At 42.1% G+C, this 23,620-nt stretch overlaps 1 protein-coding gene and 1 long non-coding RNA gene across 2 annotated transcripts in view; one reads left to right on the forward strand and one right to left on the reverse strand.

Moving 5' to 3' along the window:
- Nucleotides 1-23,620, forward strand: part of MALRD1 (MAM and LDL receptor class A domain containing 1) — a 464,614-nt gene that overhangs the window by 33,045 nt on the left and 407,949 nt on the right. The gene's annotated exons all lie outside the window — the stretch shown is intronic.
- LOC149449100 (uncharacterized) lies at nucleotides 2,804-23,150 on the reverse strand. The gene is made up of 3 exons (XR_016315454.1): nucleotides 22,922-23,150; nucleotides 6,444-6,580; nucleotides 2,804-4,651 (listed from the first exon to the last, which is right to left on the reverse strand). It is a non-coding gene; the product is annotated as an uncharacterized LOC149449100 (long non-coding RNA).

A 23,620-nucleotide genomic window follows, 5' to 3' on the forward strand; every position in this document is an offset into this window, starting at 1 on the left:
AGACAGTACATGAGACAGTACAGTAACAATACCATTCAATACACAAGGAGTTTGAGGGCCCTGCTCCTTGGAGCTTACAATCTAGGAGGGAGGGGATAGTGGTACAGGAGGAAATAGCTGTGGGGGATGGAGTGGTAGGAAGAGTGGAGGAGATCGGCAATTAGCTGAGGGCGGGGTAGGCTTCCCTGAAGAGATGGGTTTTCAGGGTGCGCCTAAAGGTGAGGAGAGTAGGGAATAGTCTGATGGATTGGGGTGCAGAGTTCCAGAGGATGGGGGAAGCCCTGGAGAAGTCCTGGAGATGGGCATGGGAGGAGGAGACCAGGGAACTAGAGAGTAGGAGGTCTTATGAGGAGCCGAGAGTACGTTTTGGGTGGTATTTGGTTATCAGATCTGTGATATAGTTTGGGGCAGTGTTATGAACAGCTTTGTACATCAATGCTAGCATTTTGAATTTTATCCGTTGGGCAATTGGAAGCCAGTGGAGGGATTGGCAGAGGGGGGTGGCGGATACGGAGTGGTTAGTAAGGTGGATGAGTCTGGCCGCAGTATTCAGGATAGACTGAAGTGGGGATAGCCTGCAGTGAGGTAAGCCGGAGAGGAGGGAGTTACAGTAGTCAAGTTGTGATATAATAAGGGAGTGAATGAGTTGCTTAGTAGTTTCTGGGGTTAGGAACGGACGTATTTTGGAGATGTTGCGGAGGTGGAGTCTACACGAGTTTGTCAGCGATTGGACCTGGGGCTGGAAAGACAGATTGGAGTCTAAGATGACACCTAGTACTCTGGCTTGCGGGGTGGGACTGATAGTGGCGTTTTTGGTCGTGATGGAGAAGTCAGGGGGGGGGGGCAAGGTCTGGGGGGAAAACTAGAAGCTCGGTTTTGGAAAGATTTATTTTGAGGAAGTGGAGTGACATCCAATCCGATATGTCGTTCAGTAGGCTTGTGATACGGGCGGAGACTGAAGGGGTGAGGAAAGGGGTGATGTCAGCTGTGGGCCGGAAGAAAGCTATGGGAGGCGGAGATGGAAGCTTGTCCAGGTGGCCCTGATGATGCATTTGTGCGCATGATCTTTATGTTCTGGGGTTCATGGTGTCACCCCTCTGCCGGGTGTCACCCAGGTGCGGTCTGCACCTCCCCGCACCCCCACTGGTCCTCTGTTTTACGCCTTGACTCCAAGAACAATCTCAGCCCCTCTGACACACCTGGTTGTGTTTATATCCAGAAATAAATACACAATTGTTTAGTGATAATCAAGTTGGATTGTAAGAAGTCAAGATCGGTGGCAGTTAAACACACCACTTGAACTTCAATGGAGATTATCAATGCAATAGAAATAACAACCATCAATATTCAGCAACTGTAAATACAAGAATAGACTGTAAACTATATATGTCTATTTGCTTTTATCAATAGCACGGGTGCTGAGAGGCAGAGAAGATTTGTTGATCCTTCAACTCACTCTGAGCCAAAAGACACTATTAGGAGATAAACAAATTGAGTGACGCAGATACAGTAATCCCACTCTTGTAATGGGATATCTATCTATCTATCTATCTATCTATCTATCTATCTATCTATCTATCTATCTATATATGATCTACCAAACCCTCTCAGAAATTAAAGAAAGGGGTCCCTTTAAATGCAATAAGATAGCATAGCAGAGTGCTATAATGTTTAAGTTCCTGAGGTGTAAAGTTCTGATGTCTTCTGCTAGCAAATGGTGGGGCCCTTGTTTTGAATGTAGGTTTCAACAGGCCTGAATTAAATAGCAATCACTTTAGGATTCAGGAGACTGTATTCTGTAAAGGGCAGATAGGTTAATAGTGATCACTCCAGACAGGCATCCTCTGATATACAAGATGGGAGTGGTGTCTGCATGCAGTGTCTTTACTATGTTAAGGAGAATGTTTGGCTTACACCCGCTCACCAGTCCTCTGGGAGGTGACAAAACCTGAAATCTGCAATGGTGGTTCAGGCTCCTGGCAGAGTAGAGAGGCACCGGCTCGCCTTCTGATAACCAATCCAGGCAGAGGGTAGAGAACTGTGGAAGAACTTTATAATTTCATTTTTACTTGGACATTGGGTATTTTATTATATTTAGAGTGACCGACATTGCCTTTACTTATAACTGAGGGTAGAGATACTTGCAAGACGACTAGCAGCGGCAGACCTGATTCCCAGATGATATTGCAGTCCCTGGAACCTTGACGGTGCTGGATGGTTCTGGGCTGCCGAACAGGCTGAACACTGGTGAGCGGCAGGCATAGTGATGAGGGGAAAAGAGACACACGCCCCCCTCTATCCAGCTCCAAATCCCTGCACCCAGATCTCCAGCTCGGCTGCTGCAGGGAAATATATCCGCTTCCCCAGAACGCACTTCAGTTTCTTTCCTTCTGGTAAGTGTAGTGCAGACACTGCTGAAGAATACAGTGTAACTAGACTGTGGGACTACAAGTCTCAAGATCCTCTGATTGTCAGAAACAGTTCTCACTCTAACAGGAATGAACACTATTGGGGAAGAAATAGGATCTCAGTCTGGGCTGTCGATGCCCCTGGATTGCACAGTGACATAGCATGGACTTTGCTATGTACGAGTTATAGAGTCCATAAACTATGGTATATACAGCATATCTGAAAATTGATCAGTCCTGATGTACTGAGGGCTTATCTCATTTCTTGAGATCTGTGATGGACTGCCTGGCACTCTGCTTGAGTGCTTCCATCAGAGAACTGCTTATTTACTGCTGGGACACACAACCAAGGTATTATAGCTGGGCATTGCACCCAAGACCTAGACGACATTAGATTAGATGCACTTCAGTACCTACTTTATTGAACAGAAAGACAGGTTTTTATACACTTCTGAAGTAGGGGCAGTCCCCACATGAACAATAAAACAAATATTACACTTTGGGATAAATACCACACAATGATTAAGTAAGAGCTTGATCACATTATCCAAAACAGTGCAAATGGTAAACAGTACAGCCAACAGCTAACAGTGATCTAATTAACAGTAAGCTTATCAACAGCTAGCAACTAACATGTAACAGTGATCTAATTAACAGAAAGCTAATCAACAGCCAAGCACCCAAACAAGCCAGGTAGGTATTGTACAAAGTATGATACACGTGCTGTCTTTCAGGTGTTTGTCCACATCATACAATAATCAAACAGTCTGAAAAAGTGGAATTCATTTATCTTCATAGATTTCTTGAGTGAGATTGTTGATAAATACTGTATCTCTTTCCCAAGTGGAGCAGCTTCTCCAAACTGGTCTGCAGGAAGGCCCCTCTGGACATTATCCTGTAAAATATTAATATTACATCTTTCCATCTACTTCAGAAGAGAAGCTTTACTCAGAGAATGAATCCAAGCCTCACTCTCAGCATTCATCACATTGTTGTTCATCATGAGAGAATGATCTGCTCTCTCCATGGGCATAAGCATTAGGTAGAAGGCTAGCCCCTAGTCCTCTCCAAAAGTCCCTGCCCCCGTTGGGTCTGTCACAAGGTCCTAAAATGGCAGGACAGTACAAATATCCCCCAAATGACCCATTTTTGAAAAGTAGACAGTCCAAGGTATTTGGTAAGATGCATTTTTTCAAAACTTTTTTTTACATACTGTCACTAGTGCAGATCATCATATGACTGGTGTGGAGATGATCCTTGATAAAAAAAAAAGTACATTTTTTAAATTCATTTTTTAAACATTTTTCTTTTTTAACATTTTTTTTACATACTATTATCAAGGTAGCTCGGTGTCAGTGTTTTTTTGCTTTACAGTGTTGATCACATATATGGGCAATCATTTTAACTGTGTTGAATGGCTTCATTGATGACAACTTGCTTACAATTTTTATGCTGTGATTGGCTACAGCTAATCACATGGTACAGGGTGCATTGACTGACCTAGGTACCATGTGATATCTGTGGGCCAATCACAGCATCACAATAGCAAGCAAGCTGACATGAATGGAAGCTATTCATAACAGTTTTGCTTACATGTAATTATGTGATCGCTATAATTAAAAAAAAAATGTTTGCCCCCTGTGTCCCACTGGGGAGATTTCCTTTCACTTCTTGTCCCACAGCAAAAACGGGAAGTGAGAGAAAATCCTTCCAAAGTGAGGGAATCCCTGTGTGTCACCAGGGTCAACAGGACTAGTATCTACATTGGAAGCTTTCCCTTCTATTAGTGTTCTGATGTCAACCCAAAATTGAGAATTTTGTTTAACTTTTACTTTTGATGGTAATGGTAAATAGAACAAATAGAGAGAGTGAATCTCCCTAATGGGGGCACAGACAGCAATAAAAGCCTGACAGGTGTTCTAATCCATCTCCACTCTAACCAAAGGCAGAAATGCCATAACATTTTTTTTTTATAATGGCAATACACAGAACTTTGGAAATACACAACTTAGAGAAAGACTGGAGTTCAGCTTTAAAAAACATAATTTACAAAACATTTTCTGAACTAAACAATCTTTAACCATTTTTTATTTCAAGGCCATTCACTGTAAGTGTTGGCCTGTTTCTTTTCATGAATGTTGAATGGGTCGCCTTGAACAAAGCCTGAAATGTGCCTTCTTCTTACAGCAGGAAAATGATTTGAGCGCCATGCCATTGATTGCCATCCATTTGAAGTTCTTATTCTTGAAGGAGTAAAAGGAAAATATATTTATATTTGCTGCTTATTTTTTGGTGCGCATACAAAGGGTGAAGTCAGTTCTAAAGGGTATGATGTTAGAAAATAAATTTTTCTGAATGGGTGTACAACTCTAATGGTTGACCTGATGCAACAAATATCGAGTTAAAGAAAACATACAAAAATGAAGTTGTCCCTGAGATATTTTATGCTCTTTGTGAAGGTAAGAGTGCAGTTGTTCTTGACCCCCCTGCATTATGTCACCCTTGCATTCCTGCCTCTGTGCTCTATGGAGGACACAGCAGGAAGCTGAAACGCTCGCTCTCTTACTGGCTGCAAGCGAGGTGTCACTCTTATGATCACACCGATCAGTCATAACATTACGAAGACCCACCATAATATTATAAGCACCCGCCTAATATTGAGTAGATCCCCCTTTTGCTGCCAAAATAGCCCTGACCGATTATGGCATGACCTCCACTAGACCTTTGAAGGTATGCTGTGATATCTGGCACCTAGCCACCAATAGCAGATCCTTTAAGTCCTGTAAGTTGCAAGTTGGGCCTCCACAGATCGTTTTTCCAGCACATGCCACAAATGAACAATTGATTGGGATCTGGAAAATTTGGTGGCCAAGTTAACACCTCAAACTAGTTGTGGTCCTCAAGCCATTCTTGAACTATTTTTGCAGTGTGGCAAGGTGCATTATCCTGAGAAGAGGCTACTGCCATCAGAGAATATAATTTCCATTAAGGGGTGTATTTCATCAGCAGCAATGTTTAGCTAGGTAGTACATCCGGAGGACCCAAAGGCTTTACAGCAGAACATTGCCCAAAGAATCACAGTTTGCCTTCTTCCCAAACTGAATTCTGGTGCCATCTTTTCCCTGGGTTAGCAAACCACACATTAGACAAAATACGATTCCTCCTGCGCTCCAGGACCCAGGCCGGTGGTAAGTAGGTGAAATCAAACCCAAACAAAATGACCACCAGAGCATAGAAGGTCGTGCAGCTCCAAAACAAGGCTTGGGAAGCCCGAACAATACTGCAAAGTGAAAAAAACAAGAAGCGCACCAACCTTGTGCATTACCTCAGTAACCAAAATTTATTAGTAAAAGAATGGTACTCACAAACAGCGAATAAAAACAGGCATGTAAGTCCTCCAAGGGACTTCAGAAACAAGAGGCCAGCGTAAATCCCATCATGGGGGTAGACACTCAGTACAGCTGACGCGTTTCGAAGGACGTACCTTCTTCCTCAGAGCTCTGAGGAAGAAGGTACGTCCTTCGAAACGCGTCAGCTGTACTGACTTACTGACAGCTGTATTGACTTCCCTTGGAGGACTTACATGCCTGTTTTTATTCGCTGTTTGTGAGTACCATTCTTTTACTAATAAATTTTGGTTACTGAGGTAATGCGCAAGGTTGGTGCGCTTCTTGTTTTTTTCACTTTGCAGCAAACCACACATACCTGACCATCCACATGATGTAAAAGATATTGTAATTTATCACACCAAGCCACTTTCTTCTACTCTTCAGTCCTGTTCTGCTGCTCACATGCACATTGTAGGTGATTTTGGCAGTGGACGCGAGTCAGAATGATCACCCTGAGCAATCTGCGGCTACACAACCACATACACAGAAAACTGCGATGCACTATGTATTCGGACACCTATGTATAGGAACCAGCATTAAAGCGGTAGTAAACAGCAAAAATAAATTTAAAAAAATCTTCTCCCTGCAAGTTCAGAGCATAATGTGCTAATATGCATTGCATACTAGCTCATTTTGAAAGACTTACCTGAATCTTAAGCCCTCCAGCAGAGCGCTATCGCAGCTCCCAGGGGCTTCCATCTTCACCCGGTCTTCCTTCTGGGTTTCCATGCTGAGGCCGTTTGACTGGCCAGGCCGTGGTGATGTCACTTATTAAAGGCTTATCTGTAGGTAAAACATAGAAAAATAACTTAACTAACACTTTAACCTTCTCAGCAATTTGAGCTACAGCTGCTCTTCTGTTGGATCGGACTACATAGGTTAGCATTCACTCCCTATGTGCATCAATGATCCTTGACCACCCATGACCCTGTAGCTGGTTTTCCTTCCTTGGATCACTTTTGGTCAGTCCTGACCAATGCAGATTAGGAACATCCCACAAGTGCTGCAGTTTTGGAGTTGCTCTGACCCAGTCATCTAGCCATTACAATATGGCCCTTGTCAGTTGCTCAAATACTTATGCTTGCACATTTTTTCTGCTTTCCACACATCAACTTCAGGGACACCATGTTCACTTGCTGCCTAAAATATCCAACCCACTTTCAGGTGCCATGGTAACAAAATGATCAGTATTATTCACTTTACCTGTCAGTGGGTGAATTTTGATCCATGTGTGGCCATCCCCATTTGATCTAATTCTGTCAAGCGAGCAAGCTGGAAGAGCTTTGTTGATCAGCCGGTGCAGCCAAACGGCATCCCCCTCGCCAAGACATTGTTTTCTGAAAGTGGGACTCTGCAGCCGCTGATCTGTGTATTCTGACAGTGGAGAGTCCCACTGTCAGAATACAATATCATGGCTGTGAATGGGGGGAATTCAACTTCAGGGAGGGTTATATATGACTGGTCTCTTTTGTCATCTGTGTCCCCTTTGGGAGATTTCCCTTAACCTCCTGTCCCATAGCTAGAACAGGAAATGAGAGAAAATTCCTCTAAAGTGAGGGAATTCCTGGTTGTCACCAGGGGCGGACTGACGATTTGGAAACTTGGGCACTGCCCGAGGGCCCGGGGTCAGTAGGGGGCCCCATGAGATGCCCCTGGTACCTTTTTCATAGGCTTTTTTGAGTTTGGGCAAGGATACAGGGGCCCAATGATCCACTATTGTCCGGGGGCCGCATGAGTTGTCAGTCCGCCCCTGGTTGTCACCAGGGTCACCAGAACAACCCAACATTTGGGATTCTCCTTCACATTCACTTTCAGTGATAATGGTAAATGAGACAAATAGAGAGGGTGAACATTCCTACAGGGACACAGACAGCAAAAAAAACCTGACAGGTGTTTTAATCCCACCTTTACATCTACCAACAACTATATTGTGCAAATGCCTACCTGACTGGATACAGATTGATTGGTAGGTCTTTCTATTACATCATGTTGGTAAATCTGAAGTTGATTGTATAGTCAGATTGTAAGGTGTAACCTTAACCGCCTCTGGCCGTTTGTACTCATATATGCGACTTCAATGAAATGGGTCTTCTTTCGTGAGGCCGCATAAATTCATGCGTGTATTTGCGCTGGGATTCCACCGCATAGAGAGCTCCAGGCACAGAGATTGGGCTCTCACCAAGAGGCCCAGGTCTCGTACTAACAATATGGAACTGGGAGTCCCGGTTCCAAGTCACCCAATTTGCTGTGATAGCTTCTGATTGACTTTCATAGTGATCAGTCACTGTACATATTGTCCCTGGGTTTTTAGTTCTTCTTTTAACCACTTGCCGCCCTGCCACTGTAGATATACAGCAGCAGGGTGGCACTGGCAGGCAAAACCATGTTTTAAAACGTGTGTTTTGTAAACAGCTAGAGGGCGCGCGTGAGGCGCGCCGCCACCCTATCTGTCCCGCCAATCACCGCCGCAGATGTGAGTCGCCGGGTCACAGCCGGTGCTTACCGGCTATCTCCCGGCGATCGGCGGCAAACAGTGACAGATAGCACAACTGCAGTAGCTGTTTCTCTTTCTCGATCAGCCTTGTCCCGTCCAGTACACACCCCCGCCCCCTAGTAAAACACTCCCCTCACTCCTATAACCCTTCCCTGCAAAATAAAGTTAACCCCTTGCTCCCCATTGCCATTAGTACAGTGTCAGTGTTTTTTTTTTTTTTTGCACTGATCACTGTATTAGTGTTTTTGGGGATGTCAGTGACCCCAAGTCAGTACCTCCCAATGTCAGAATGTCCGCCGCAGTCCCGCCATAAGTCGCTGGTCGCTGCCATAAGTCCCTGATCGCCGCCATAATTCGCTAATCGCTGCCATTATTAGTATAAAAAAAAATAAAAATCCCAGTATCTTTCCCGCCATTTGTAAACGCTATAACTTTCATGTAAACCAATTAATTTACACGTATTGGGTTTTTTTTTTTTTAGGAAAGACATGTCGCAGAATGCATTTTGGCAGAAATTTCGGACTAAATTAGATTTTTGCATTTTTTTTACTGGACATGTTTTATAGCAAAGAGTCCAAAATATATATATTTTTTCCTCAAAATTGTCAGCCTTTTTTTTTATAGCGCAAAAAATAAAAAACACTCAGGCAATCAAATACCACCGAAAGAAAGCTCAATTTGTGGGGAAAAAAAGGATGTAAATTTAATTTATGTACCGTATTGCATGACCGTGCAATTGTCTGTTAAACTAACGCAGCGCTGTATAGCAGAAAAATGGCGTAAATTGCCGTATTTATACCATGGTTTTTAGACGCTATAACTTTCACACAAAGCAATCAATATACACTTATTTGGATTTTTTTTACCAAAAACATGGAGCAGAATACATTTTGGCCTAAATTTATAACCAACTTTGAGTTTACTATATATTTTTTATAGCTGAAAGTAAAAAATATTGTTTTTCTTCAAAATTTTTGGCCTTTTTTTGTTTATAGCGTGAAAAATAAAAAGCGCACAGGTGATCAAATTACACCAAAAGAAAGCTCTATTTGTGTGAAAAAAAGAACATAAATTTCGTTTGGGTGCAGCATTGCATGAACGCGCAATTATCAGTTGAATTAGTGCAGCGCCGAGTAGCAAAAAGAGGCCTGGTCATTAAGGGGGGTAAATTCTCTGGAGGTCAAGTGGTTAATGGAGAGAGAGGTACACTGCATTTTTCTCTCCTTGCATGGGGAGAAAAAAGGAAACAAACTGGTGTGTGTAAGAAAAAAAAAAGAAAGAAAGAAAAAAAAAAAACCTTAACCAAGGTTTGATTTAGGTCAGAGTTAGGGTCAAGGTAAAGGTCAAGGTTAGGGTCAAAGGTCAGGTTCTGTATATTTTAGGTAAGCGTTTAAAAAAAAAGGCATTTTTAAAACTAGTATCAATGTCAGTTAGTGTCAGTGTATTTTAGTTAAAATAAAAAAAAAGTGAAATGCAGACCATTATTTCTGGGCCCTACTAAGGGTACACATAACAAATACCATACACATATGTGGTATTGCTGCGATCGCCAGTAGCAGGAGAACTTGTTTTGGGTGGTTCTTTAATGGTAAGTTACAGTAATAGCAAGAAACATACAGCTAAGTGAAAAAAAATTAGATTTGTTAGTGTTTTGGGCCAAAAGTCAGGAGATATTCATTACAATTTACCACTAAAGTCTTGAAAAAAACAAGATATAACCCACCTGGATACACTAAGTAGTTGCAATAATATGTACAGTTTTACTAACACATGTCAAAGTTGCAAAATTGTGTTCAGGTGACTAAATTTGCTTTACCATCTGTCCCCAAGGAGTTAAGATATGTATTGTTGAGTTGCTAAGATTGCTGCAAGTGTTTTTTTTTGTAAATGACAGGTTCTCTTTTAGTTAAATTGGGAAGGCTTCTTGACTTTAGTGTGGATGCAATGTTTCCTGCATAGGATTAGCCTTTCACAGACTGATCTTGCTTGTAGCCTGGCATGGCTTGTTAAAAACATTCTAGCTCAGTATTTGAATAGTTTATTCACACAATAAGATCTTCACAAGATAAGCTGCATCTGCTCACCATCAACACCCTGGAGTTCATCAGAGCCCCGGCAGAATGCCAAAATACTTCTGATTTGTATTAATTTAGGAGGCACAAATGCCACTGAAAGCTCAAGCCTGTCAGAAAAGGAGACAAGCACATTTCAAACTGGAATTGTCAGCACTTTCCAGAATCGCAGTTTTGCGTGTGACAATTAGCATAACCAGAAAGAATTTGAATAATATATTATTTATAGTTTTCAAATAATAACATTTTTTTCAAAATGAATCAGATTGTTCCTCAATTTAACAAGCTTTAAGCATTTTGAAATCCTCTAAGTAAATACTACCTAAGAGAATTATGCAGGCTGCCACTAATGAATTATTTGTGAAAATGCTAGTTGCCTGACTATTCTCCTGTGTGACTTCACTACCTTCACTGACCCAGAAGCATTATGGAGATCACAAAATTCAAGAGAAAAAGGAGAAATCTTTATCTGTTCTCTCTGGCAGAGTAGTCACTATAGTCCAACTCATAGCTAAAAAAGTATCCCCCAGACAGTGGTAAAATGCATCACTAGTTTCAATACTCCATCTCCGACATACTGTATATTCACATCTTATTACTCGTCTTTCTGTGAAATATCACCTGGCTCCCTTCAAAGCCTGGGTCAACGTTCTATCTACTGATATCGTCCTGGAGCAGCTTCTGGCTGGTTGCCAAAAGAAGTGCAAATTTATGATTTGTGAGACTTGGCAGGAGACCCAGTTTGAAAGCATTCATAGAGCTTATTATCCCTATTGGATGGAAAGCTAATCTTTCACAGTTGGTGTGCTCCTGATGCGGCCTCTTTCTTCCCTCTTTGTTTCATTGCTTATGGGAGTGCCTTTCCGTCTCATCCTATTGAGACTGAGTTCTGGCATACATCGTAAAGTCACCTGAGTCTGTCCCACCAAGGACCCACGGCTATGTATATTTTTGGATAGGAGGACTTCTCTGCTCAGGCCTCGGATGCCCTTACCTTGGGACTGTCTCAATGGGCCCTTCTCTGTTTTTTGGTGGCACACAGAGTGGTTCTTAGGGTGTGGATCCAACCTTCACCATCCCATATCTCAGCCATGAAAAAGGATTTACAGTCCCTGTTCAGTTTGGAAAAACTGGATACAATTATTCTGAACTTTAAAACTACCTGACGTTTCTTCTCACATTGGAGACGATTCATGGAGCATTTTTTTTCCAAGGCAGAACTTACCCTTATCATGAAACCATTTCAGTATACAGACTGGTGCCTGAAAGCCGACCTCACCAAATAATTGGATACGTTGAAGATATCTGACACTGGCCACTCCCAGGACTCCCCTGGTTCATCAGGTTTAGATGCTCAGGAGTCCTCCTCTGCTTAGGGACTTTATTCACTGGTCTTTTCCTTTGAGTTTGCAGTATTGGTTACTTATATTTTGCTCTGTTTTGTTAATTTTTATTTTTGTAGGATATACACATCCATGCTTCTAGTAATCGTTATCTTTCAGGTATCTTAAAATGGTGCAATGATCTTCAATTTGCTACTTCAGTGTTGGATGCTGTGTAATACCTTTTCTTATATTACCCTTTTGTACAGTTATTACATGAAGGCTGCTATGCCATCTTTATGAGGCCTTTGCAGTTTTTCTTGTTATCTTTCATGTGACGAAGTTACTAACCCTCTCTGATCCCCATTTTGACAGCTAGCATGGGATCTTCTCCCCCCACTAGCTGTCAAAATAAATTAAAAAACAAAGTGGCAGCATGGGGCTCCGCCCACATGGCCGCATCATTCATTCAGAGTGTTCTGTGAATGAGAAACTACAAGTCCCGAATACAAGCTGTTTTACCTTCAAAAAAATAGGCATTTATTATTTTTTGCTGAAAGGTGCATTTATCCTTGTTCGAAAATTGTTCAAAATACTAAAATTGTTATAAAAAAACCCAAAAAAAAAAATTGCTGCGCTATTATGTGTGGTTGCTGTATGGTCGATGTAGTCTAGTGTCCACAATATGTTTTTGATTTCTGATTGAGGTATTTTGGGGAAAAAAAATCATTAGGTGGCAATGACTATATAGAATTTACACATATTAGAGGAAATATGGCAATTTTCACCCTGATTGTGCAGATGATTGTCATGTACCTAGTGAACAATTTACACAAGCATCAATCCAGTGCCGGATTTATATGGGGGCAAAAGGGACAATTTGGCCCAGGCCCCCCTGCCAGAGGGGACCCCAGACATCCTTTAGTAAAAAAAATTGATAATTATAAAAATAGTTTTACTTTTAAAGTGTGTTAACAAAGTGCATGCGGGTATCAGGATACGGAACCGTTAATCCTGACTTCAGAGGCAAAGAAAGGGATGAAGGCTTCTGGCAGATGTTTTACGTTTCAACTTCTCATATTTTTTTTAACATTTGAGATGTTTGTTTTAACATGACTGTGTTGCAGCATTTATTGCCTTGTTTACAGAGAGACAAGTGGGTGGGACAAGGGAAAAGTTAAAAAAAATGTTGGAAAGTGCCAGGCAACAGCCCCGAACCCATCATGTGGGAGTGAAGTTAATGACCAGCATCATTCGTGAGAAACACAAGAGAGAAGCTCACTCGCCTATTTGACCCTTATTTGGTCAAGGGGTGAATCCAATACTCTGCGATCTTGAGCAAGATAAAACTTCGTTAGCAAGTTTTTCCCAAATAGTTAATAAAATTGAGGAAAAAAAATCATACAAGTGTCTTCTTCAGAACCTAACTTTTTTTTTTTAGAACAAATGCGGTTTATCATTCATGTCAGTTCACTTTTATATTTGTCATATAATTTAATTTCCTTGTTGAGGGGCCCCCCAAGTTCTAAATCTGGAACTGCCTCAATCTCCCTGGAAGACTATAGGAAGGCTGTGAATGTGTGAGTGTCTTGACCCCACCCCCTGATCATGGCACCTTCCACTTATAGTGTATTGATGCAAAGAGCAGCGCTAATCATTGTCAGGGCCACTCATCAACCAGCACCAACCACTACCAGGAGAAGACCTAAGCGGAAGGGTACTGCTGGGTACAGCTTCTAGATTTAAAGTGAACCAAAGATAAGAGAAATACAGAAATCACCATTGATGACCTCTACTCTACTTCTCTGGATGTTTCTAGCTGCAATAGTCGCTGACCCAGAACAAGCAATGAACTAGAGCAGCCAGGTGGGAGTCAAAACACCAGATCTGCTTGTTCACAGTCAGTGACTCAAAGTATTGAAGCCATTGGATGACCATAGAAGCCAGGCACTTAGCAGTCAATAGGAGAACTAATCTTCGGAAGGCTATTTTTTTCAGCAGTGGTTTCCCTTTAAAGCTGTAAAAAACAAGAACAAAAAAAAAAAAAACCTGTAGAGGGGTCCCTTGCTCATTATGCTCATTATTTTGAGGGGTATTGGAAGAGACAGTATTACTTACTGTACTCCCCACTCTGATCATCTTCAGCGCTGTCCTCTTCACAAAAGTTGCTAGGAAGTTGTTTCTTTGTCTTTGCAACTTTGGCTATGACTTCAGGGGTTTTTGTATATTCAATAATATGTGTCACCCTCTGTATTGTTATGATTGGCCAAAGCCAAAGTTGCATGAAAGTCGCATTGAAGTTGAATAAAGTCGCTAGAAAGTGGCAATAAAAAGTCGCACTGTAAGTTGCAGGACTTTGAGGTGTGAACCGAGCCTTACTCCTTATTCCTAGACTTAATGAGCATATAACCCAGGGGTCTTCAAACTTTCTAAACAAAGGACCAGTTTACTGGCTTTCAGACTTTAGGAAGGCCAGACTGTGGCCATTGGGAGTAGAACATGTCCTGCTTCACTGAGAGTAAACAATGCATCTCTGGCATTAGTAGAGGAATAGCATCCTATTCTTGGTGTAAGTTGGAGAAATAGTGGCCCACCATTGGAGTTAGTGGGTAGAATAGTGCCCCGTTGTTGGTGTCAGTGGGAGGAATAGTGCCCCATGATTTATTTCAGTGAGAGGAATAGTGCCCAATTGTTGGTGTGAATGGGAGGAACAGTGCCCCATCGTTGGTGTCAATGGAAGGAATAGTGACTATTGTTGATGTCAGTAGCAGGAATGATGCCCACTTGTTGGTGTCAGTGAGAGGAATAGTGCCCAATTGTTGGTGTGAATGGAAGGAATAGTAACTGTTGTTGATGTCAGTAGCAGGAATTATGCCCCTTTGTTGGTGTCAGTAAGAGGAATAGAGCCCAATTGTTGGTATGAATGGAAGGAATAGTGACTGTTGTTGATGTCAGTAGCAGGAATTATGCCTCCTTGTTGGTGTCAGTAAGAGGAATAGTGCCCAATTGTTGGTGTGAATGGAAGGAATAGTGACTGTTGTTGATGTCAGTAGCAGGAATTATGCCCCCTTGTTGGTGTCAGTAAGGTCAGTAAGAGGAATAGTGCCCAATTGTTGGTGTGAATGGAAGGAATAGTGACTGTTTTTGATGTCAGTAGCAGGAATTATACCCCCTTGTTGGTGTCAGTAAGGTCAGTAAGAGGAATAGTGCCCAATTGTTGGTGTGAATGGAAGGAATAGTGACTGTTGTTGATGCCAGTAGCAGGAATGATGCCCCCTTGTTGGTGTCAGTAAGAGGAATAGAGCCCAATTGTTGGTGTGAATGGAAGGAATAGTGACTGTTGTTGATGCCAGTAGCAGGAATTATGCCTCCTTGTTGGTGTCAGTAAGATGAATAGTGCCCAATTGTTGGTGTGAATAGAAGGAATAGTGGCTGTTGTTGATGTCAGTAGCAGGAATTATACCCCCTTGTTGGTGTCAGTAAGGTCAGTAAGAGGAATAGTGCCCAATTGTTGGTGTGAATGGAAGAAATAGTGACTGTTTTTGATGTCAGTAGCAGGAATTATGCCCCTTTGTTGGTGTCAGTAAGAGGAATAGAGCCCAATTGTTGGTATGAATGGAAGGAATAGTGACTGTTGTTGATGTCAGTAGCAGGAATTATGCCTCCTTGTTGGTGTCAGTAAGATGAATAGTGCCCAATTGTTGGTGTGAATGGAAGGAATAGTGACTGTTGTTGATGCCAGTAGCAGGAATGATGCCCCCTTGTTGGTGTCAGTAAGAGGAATAGTGCCCAATTGTTGGTGTGAATGGAAGGAATAGTGACTGTTATTGATGCCAGTAGCAGGAATTATGCCTCCTTGTTGGTGTCAGTAAGGTCAGTAAGAGGAATAGTGCCCAATTGTTGGTGTGAATAGAAGGAATAGTGGCTGTTGTTGATGTCAGTAGCAGGAATTATACCCCCTTGTTGGTGTCAGTAAGGTCAGTAAGAGGAATAGTGCCCAATTGTTGGTGTGAATGGAAGGAATAGTGACTGTTATTGATACCAGTAGCAGGAATGATGCCCCCTTGTTGGTGTCAGTGGGAGGAATAATGTCTTGTATAAGTGGGAGAAAAAGTGCCTTCAGTGCGGCCCTTTGCTTGCCCTTATCTGGCCCCCAGGCCGCAGTTTAGAGACCACTGATATGACCCTTGCAGTAAGGAGGTACTGCATTAGTATTTTATTACCTTCGCTTTAAACAATCAACGTGCAGACTGCAGTTGTTTGTTTAGATAGTTTTGGCGCTTCATAAATCTCTGGATGCCTTTTTTTTTTTTTTTAAATAATGCACATAAACAAGGCACCCGCTGTGGTCACTGAAATCTAAACTTTACATAAGTAATGGTGGAAATGTTCATTGTAAATGATTAGTTGGGAATAAAAAAGGTCCTGAATTTAAATTATGCTAAGTGGTCTCCGAAAGTACAAGCCGCATAAATGGACTGAGAAAATAAGCCGTATGATGTATAAGCATACCAATAACATTTTAGAAATGTTAATCGCTGCGCCTTTAAAGTTTATTTGCTGTGGAGATAGTTGTATGATATTGCTTCTCCTCCGCTCCTCAAATGATGCTTCCAGCAGAGTATAATGTCACAACACACAATGTTCATGATTGAAGATAACTCTTTCTTTTCCAATTGCTATCAGTACCAATATTTGCTTCTGAGTTGTTTCTGACATGTAGAAAGTGTAGGAGTGCCTGCGTCTTTACTTGAGGCTTCTTAGCAACACTGGACAGTTTAGAAATCCTTCACCATTTTTATTTATAACCAGCAGATGGAGCTGTAGGCTTCTTTTTATCTGTTTTCTCAGCTGGCCTTAACTACTTCAATAAAATAAAAACTATATTTACTGAGCTCAGTAGCTCAAACAAAATTTACTCACACAAGTGGATGAGTCAGAGAAGAGGCTACTCTCCTTCCTCCATATAGAATTTCAGTTACAGACAGCATGAAAGTGAAACATTTCTGCATTTCTCTGTCCTAAAGGTTTATTGGTAAAAATTTTCAGGACTTAGTAAAACAAAAAAACACATGACCTTAGTTTAAAGAAGGCGTAATCATTACAAACATTGTCCATGTGCATGCATGATAAGTAATGTGTAACACTTCTAGGCATTCATTATTTCTCACAGTACTCTGCCTGTCAAAGCCTTCATCTGCTTTTCTCTCCAGAAGGACAGAACCATTTTTCTTCCAGGCATCATCCAGGGTTAGTATTTACTTTCGGGACTTAGATGCTGGCTCAGAGATGACATAATTATATTAATCCTGGTGTCTGTGCTGATTCCTGGATATTTTACACAGATCAGCCCCTGCTACAGCTTCTGACCTTGTTATAAAACAATTACAATGTTGCAGTTTGATCACTGGGAGAGAAAAGAGGAATTGCTTCCTTCTGCCTGTATAATTTTATCAACCTACCCTAGACATAAGACCAAACTTCCAGTTTTTCTGAGGAATTATCTTTTTCTTAGCAAAGTTTATTCCATAAACAGTAAAATCTTTTGCTGCCAATAATCTTAAGTGTGGAACATTATTTCATTCAGTTTGTATAAATAAACATTTTTCTGTGACAAAATATGATCAGTACATTCCAGAAGAACAGTTCATTGTTCAAATATCTTTCATGCACATGATCTTTCTCTTATAAGGACAACTGTAGTTTTTGTCCTCCTTAACCACTTGAAGACAAGGCCTTTTGTTTACATGTAGAAAATCAGTATTTTTTGCTAGAAAATTGCTTAGAACCCACAAACATGATATATTGTTTAAAGCAGAGGCCCTAGAGAATAAAATGGTGGGTGTTGCAATTTTTCATGACACAAAAAATACACTTTAATAAATTTTAAAGCACAATATAATACCCAATTGATTGGTAAAATATAAAAGATGACGTTACGCCGAGTAGATAAATACCAAACATGTCACACCTTAAAATTGCTCACGCCTGTGCAATGGCATCAAACTATGTACATATTATTATTCATAGGCAATGCTAAAAACCTTTAAAGGTTACTACTTTAGATTTACACAGGAGGTCTGGTGCTTGGAATCAGCTTATTGCTTTTGATCTGATGTTAGCGGTGATTCCTCACATGTGTAGTACAATCACTGTTTACGTATGCATGCAGGACTAATGCATGTGTTTGCCTTTGTGTGAGAGTACTTGGGACGGGACGCTTTTTTTTCATAATATCATCATATCATTTGTTAAAATCACTTTTATTATTATCAAAGGGAATGTAAACATATCCTATGATAGCAATAGGCAGAGACAGATCCTCTTTACTGAGAGATCTGGGGTCTATTAGACCCCAGATCTCTCCTCTGTCCTTAAAAGCTTCAGATCATACCAGGATCGGAATGATCCAATGCTTTTTTCAAACTAATAAGAGTTTGATACCAGAAGTGACAAAATGCTCATCATTTCCAGTTTCTTAGACCATAGAGATGTTCAGGGCCATTCCGGTCCCTGATCAGCACTATGGTCAGCCAGTGGAACCGCTGGCTGCACACTCCCGGTGGGACAAGAAGGGGGCAGATTGGGTGGACATCCCCTCCCGCTGCTTGTAAAATAAATCCAGTGGCAAATTAGCAGCTAGGATTGCTTTTACAAGAAAGCTGACAGCCAGCTGAAAAAAACAATTATAAGATGATAAAAAAACAATAATAAGATGATGCACGCTTCCTCACCACTCCCAAGATATTCACAGCATGGTCCTGCCTGGTGCCGAACAGCTTTTGCAGGGAAAACACCCCAGACAGGGCTTCTTCCTACTGTACATGTAATGTAAAATGTTACTCGATCAATCTATTCAACTGAGAGGTTATCCGGCCAGTAACACACTTCCTGTCTTAGGGTGTCACCACTCTGGATGGAGCAGCAATGGACACCTTTGGACGGCAGGATTGTCAATCTGGGGCGATTGAGGTTGTGTTAGATTAGCAGATTTAGATGGACTTGACTATCAAATTAAATCTGATCATTAATAAAAGCTGATCATTGTAAGCACCCCCTGTCAGTGTTAAATAGTTTGTGTCAACACTCTAACTGCTATTTTGTCTGGACAGCTTGGTCTCTTTAAAGAAAGTTGAAAAATAATAGACTTACTGGCTAAATCACTAAGTGAAAATAAAGGAAAAGAAGCCTAAAAAAACAATGCAGTCACCACATCCGGCCCCCGACCTCTCCCCTCCAAAAAAATTAAAAGTCAGCAGCTACAAATACTGTACCTGCTGACTTTTAATATAAGGGCACTTACCTGTCCAGGCATCCAGCAGTGTCCTCACCCTGAGCCGATTCTTCAATTGGCTGTTGGGTGCTGGTGCCGCCATCTTGACTAAGGGAAACCAGCAGTGAAGCATTATGATTTTACAGCCAGTCTCCTACTGCGCATGAGTGAATGGGCTGCAGTCATCTGGGGCCTGTTGATTTTCCCAGAGGGCTGCTGGGGGACCGAACTTCAGGCTCAGTTTGCTGCTGCGAATTGAGCAGGAAGTGTTTAAACCAGGTACCCGCTGCCCCCTCCCCCCCAAAAGGTGCCAAATGGGGAGGGGACGAGGAAGAAAGAGGAGGAGGCAGATAAGTGGAGCTTCCACGTTTGGGTGGAACTCAGCTTTAAAGTAAAACTAAAGGCGTTTTTCTTCTTTTTGGATAGTGTAAAGGAGGGCTATGACTTCTGTCTCATTTTTTTCTTTGCCATCTGTTGCCATTGGGGAGATTTTCCTTCACTTCGTGATCCATGGACAAAACAGGAAGTGAGAAGAAATCCCTTTAAAGTGTCCTCATTGAAAGATTTCCCCTCCACTAATCTTCTTGCGTCAGCCCACAATTTGGGGTTTCTTTTACTTTCACTTTTGATGATAATGGTGAACAGGACAAATAGAGAGGGTGAATCTCCATTAGAGGGGCACAGACATCATCATGCTCTAATCCATCTGCACTCTATTCAAAACTAGAAAAAAGTTTTGCCTTTAGTTACATTTTAAGCTGCAATATATTGAATTTTGTATTTGGGTTTAATACTGCTTTAAGAAGATTGTAAAATCAGATTGCTACATGTGCGGTTTGCTGTTCTCAGCTTTAGAAGAACAAACGTCCCACTTTAAATCATGTTTCTTTAGACCTTCATCTGCTCTAATGGGATTTGAGATGCTGTGCTATATACTGTATTCATTACACTAGAGTCCTACCCCAAGCATGGTATTATCTACATTATATCTTGTTCTAATATGCAATGAGCCAACGCGTGAAACCATAAGCAGGATCCCTAGACAGGGCCTTTGTCTCAGAGCTGCAGTATCACTGCTGCTAATTTGACATCTCTGCTGACAGAGAGCGTCTGACCATGGAGAATGGTTAAATATCAGGTTAACAGACTGAATCTGCTCTGCTGTGGAGCTGGCTTTCCTTGAGATCTAGAGAAAATGACAGCTAGGGAGCTACGTTTCCTGTGATTTACCGCATTTTCTCCATCCCCAACATCAGGCACACATTGCTGTGAAGACAAAATGCACAGAGAAACAGCATTTTGTGTTGTTTTCTATAGGAATTGTTCTTACAATCACATGGCATTATGGGAAAAAACCCTGTATCTGTCATGTTTAGCACATGATTCCACATGGTTCCATTTAAAACAATTACAATACCTTGTCTTAAAACTTGTACATCAAATAGTAACTGCCCCAACCTATACCTAGCTTTTGTAGAAAGGAGCACATGGAAGGGCAATACACAATTACCAGCTCAACTTACCAGCCAGCCTGCAACAAACCGAATTGTCCTGGCTAACAGTTCACATGGGTAAACAGGGGTTTAGTTAGCGCACATTTTCAAATACATGTGTATACTGCAGAGGCCACTTCACAGCATCCCAGTATTAAGTCCCTGGTGCCCAACCAGAAACCCAAAGGCCACGTACATGCCATTTGGTACTTGTTGTGTGGTTATCAAACCCAAGCAGTTTGTATTGGGAGTGGAAGAATTGATTTGCCAAGGGGTAATAAGAGTTATCTCTATTATCCTTATATTCCATGTTTTGAATGTCTCACTGCCTTCTGCAGTCCATCTCGAGTCTTCACCCACAACTGAAGCCTGTGTAGAAGTCTCTGACTAGCATTTCTTCTGGTACATCCATTCTCAACTGTTTTACCATCAAAGAACTCTTGAAATAACTTTCTGATCTCAGGGGAACCCTTGCTTATAGTTATTAGCTTTAGAGTGCATCTCATAGTATATTAGTGTGACAGTCAATTGGAAGAGTGCTTCTTATATTTGTGGTCAGTAGGAACCCCCCCCCCCCCCTTACAAACAGCCAAAAAGATCATTAGTATCAGTGGTTACTTATCTGAGAGGCAAAAATTGCTCATTGCTCAAGGAACCCCTAGCAATCTCTAGAGCAACCCTAGGGTTTCACAAAATTCTGGTACAGGACGGATGTTCTAGATGTTTGTAGTCTCTGGCAGCTCTCTCTAGCATTACATATACTGAACATTATGCGCGGTTCTTTGATGATGCCCAGTGCAGAATTTGAGGTCTCTTGTATTCCACAATTTGAAAACCACTGGTTTAAATGGTAACTATGACATTCTGTAAGCAATAGGTCATATTTACCCATATCAGATGTAGTGCTGCCTCCACAGGAGCCGCTGAGTTTGATTGGGTCCCCTAAGCTCTGCACGGCCAGGCAACACGCATTTTCCACATCGTCACACACAGAATTAGTAAAACAGTCCTTGAGCTGTTTTTGGTTGTTTTATTAGGGATTGACAACTTGGATGGGGTCTAGGGGTATATGGGATGCCCAAGGAATTATCCATCTATATGGCCCAGGGGGTTTAGAACTACTCACACTGTCCTGTTAGCTTGGTGGGTTGCAGCTGCTTTCAGGCCTTATGCTGGGCTGGCTCCTTCCCTGCTGACAAGATTGTCCTCCCTAAGAGACTTGGCACAGTGGAGATCCTCCTGTCCAGCAACCAGCCTATAGGTAGGTTCCCTCCCTGGGACCCCCTCCCAGGCTCCACTCTAAAGCACCTTGCTTCAGTTCATCTTCCACACGACTCCCCTGATGCATAGGCTCTGTCATATTTAAGGATTGTTCCTGGCCACCATGGCCAGTGTCCTGCCTGGGGATTGGCCAAGTTCCCCTAAACATGCAAATCTGGGCCTCCTCCCCTTCTCCGCCCCTCTTCCAGACAGTGCCAAAAGTTTCTGAAAGGGTGGGAGGGCTCCAGAAGCTGGGGCGGACTGACCATTTGGAAACTCGGCCACTGCCTGAGGGCCCGGGGTCAGTAGGGGGCCCCATGAGATGCCCCCGGTACCTTTTTCATAGGCTTTTTTGAGTTTGGGCAAGGACACAGGGGCCCCATGATTCCCTATTGCCCGGGGGCCCCATGAGTTGTCAGTCCACCCCTGTCCAGAAGCCTTGACCTCTAGAACCTCACGGCCTGACCAGAGGTGTCCTCTCTACCTCACACCCAGGCTGACTCATCCCAGACTTCTAACAAGCCTCTGACTTACTAAAATAACAAATCCTATCTAGCTAAGCCTAAAGGGCGCTACATAGATATGTGATGAAATGGGAAAGTGAACACCTTCTTGTACAGCCATACAGGGGCTGTACAACATACAGCGCCTGTGTAATGACATTCCTGGGAACAGTACAGCCGCTCATTTGAGATGTATTAGAAGAGTCAGCTGTACGTGATTTTGCATGTGCACTGACGTATGCTTCAGATGCAGATAGTGTGGGTTCCCAGCCTAGGTCAGTGCACATGTATGTGCATTATGCAAACCCAGGTGCACAGCCTCTTCAGTGTCAGCAGGTCCTGGGAACAGGGGCGGACTGACAACTCATGGGGCCCCCGGGCAATAGGGGATCATGGGGCCCCTGTGTCCTTGCCCAAATTCAAAAAAGCCTATGAAAAAGGTACTAGGGGCATCTCATGGGGCCCCCTACTGACCCCAGGCCCTCGGGCAGTGCCCGAGTTTCCAAATGGTCAGTCCGCCCCTGCCTGGGAATGTCCTCAAGCAGGCTGTGCATGTTGTATGGCCATGTGCATGAAGCCTTACTGTGATATGCATTATATTTACCTATTAAAATGATATAAAACATACGTTAAATATTGTACTTTTTTAGTCTTGAACATAATACAAAAAGACAGAATATATATAAAAATTAGAATACAATACATACCCATTTTCTTCTATAATGCAGTAACCCAGTACAGGCCAGCATATATTATGGAAAGGACAAATACTGGAGCATCTGTGAGAAGTTTAAGCACCAAAGCACACAGTGTCAGATTATCATTCAATGAGGTTTGTTTAAAAAGAAGGCCGTGGGTCAGGAATGATTCCCAGAATGCCGTGAGCTATGGACAGGAAAGCTCTGGGCAGCTGACAGCTCTGAATAGTACAGTCATCCAGCAGTCTGCAGAGGGAGATAGCGAATTGCGGGAGCCGTGTGAATAGGACGCGTCAAGCTGATCTTTCTTCCCAGTAATGGAGGTTTTCCATGAACACAGAAATGACTGCCAGTAACGGCTGAAATAAGACCGGCGATAAAACTCGTAACTTCAGATAAGCCCAGACTTACAGCTTTAGGAATGAAAACTGAAAAGGGCCACAAATATCTCATTTTTGTTTTGGATATAAAAGAGAGTACATCTCATAAAACATTTATTTTTACTGCAAATGAACAGTTACAAACAGGATGGAAAGTTATCGTACATTTATTTTACACAGCCTGGAGTTTTTTAAGCTCTATTTCTTATATATAAAAAAAGAACATAGTTATTAGATAGGTTGTCCTAACACAAGGGATGAAGAAGAAATATGCTCAGCAATTTAGGTATGAAGGAATTGCCACTCCATTTAACCTTGTTATAACTTT

Source organism: Staurois parvus, unplaced genomic scaffold, assembly GCF_062004578.1.
Source record: "Staurois parvus isolate SC_StPar_1 unplaced genomic scaffold, SC_StPar_1.0 ptg000636l, whole genome shotgun sequence".
Taxonomy (NCBI): Eukaryota; Metazoa; Chordata; class Amphibia; order Anura; family Ranidae; genus Staurois; species Staurois parvus.